Source organism: Microtus ochrogaster, chromosome 5 (assembly GCF_000317375.1).
Source record: "Microtus ochrogaster isolate Prairie Vole_2 chromosome 5, MicOch1.0, whole genome shotgun sequence".
Lineage (NCBI taxonomy): Eukaryota > Metazoa > Chordata > Mammalia > Rodentia > Cricetidae > Microtus > Microtus ochrogaster.
In genome coordinates this window covers 93,151,682-93,152,504 of record NC_022012.1, presented here as the reverse complement: position 1 = coordinate 93,152,504, position 823 = coordinate 93,151,682, and positions in this window count along the sequence as shown.

Below are 823 nucleotides of genomic sequence, written 5' to 3'. Positions count from 1 at the left end.
TTTTTTCTTCATGGCTTTCTGCTTCCATCTATTTGGGTTGCTATGAAAATAATGAACTAGGCGGCCTATAAACCATGGAAATGTATTCCTCCTACTTCTAGAGGCCAGGGATTCTGAGATGAAAATGGCAGAGGATTCAGCATCTGGGAGCAGCCTGAATCACAGATAGTTCTATATAACTGTGTCCTTGCACTGTGGAAAGGACCAGCTGAACTTACTAGGCCTCTATGTTGCTAATGAATTAATCAATTATGTGTATATATGATCACAGATGTATACACATATGTAGAAAGTTAAGATCTTCCAGGCAGAGAGGAGAGCCAACCTGGAGTCTGCTCTGTGCTGTCAGAGGTCCTGATTGTGCCTAGCCAATGATGCCAATGGATCAGAACGCTCCGGTGCTGGGAGGGTCTAAAGGGATCTCCCCGCGGCTGAATAAACACATCTGCTGAATCCCTTCCACCTGACTTCCTGCATCTGTGTTGCTGATGTTGCCCCTTCTCACCCCTTCCCTGAGGGAGCCGTTAGGACTCAGCTACACACATACATGTGTTCACACATGTGGAGGCCAGAGGTTAACAACGGTACATTTCATCAGCCACTCTCCAGCTCGTTTTTTGAGACAGTGAAACTTCCCAGTGAATTTGGATCACAGATTGGGCTAACCTGTTTGGCCAGTGAACCCCAGGGCAGCTCCTGTTCCTGCCTCCCCAGTGCTGGGATTATGGGTATGTGCATCCTCTGGAGGATCCAAGCTCTACTACTGAACTGTCTCAGTAGCCCAGATTTCTGAAGCGTCTGTGTGTGTGTGTGTGTGTGTGTG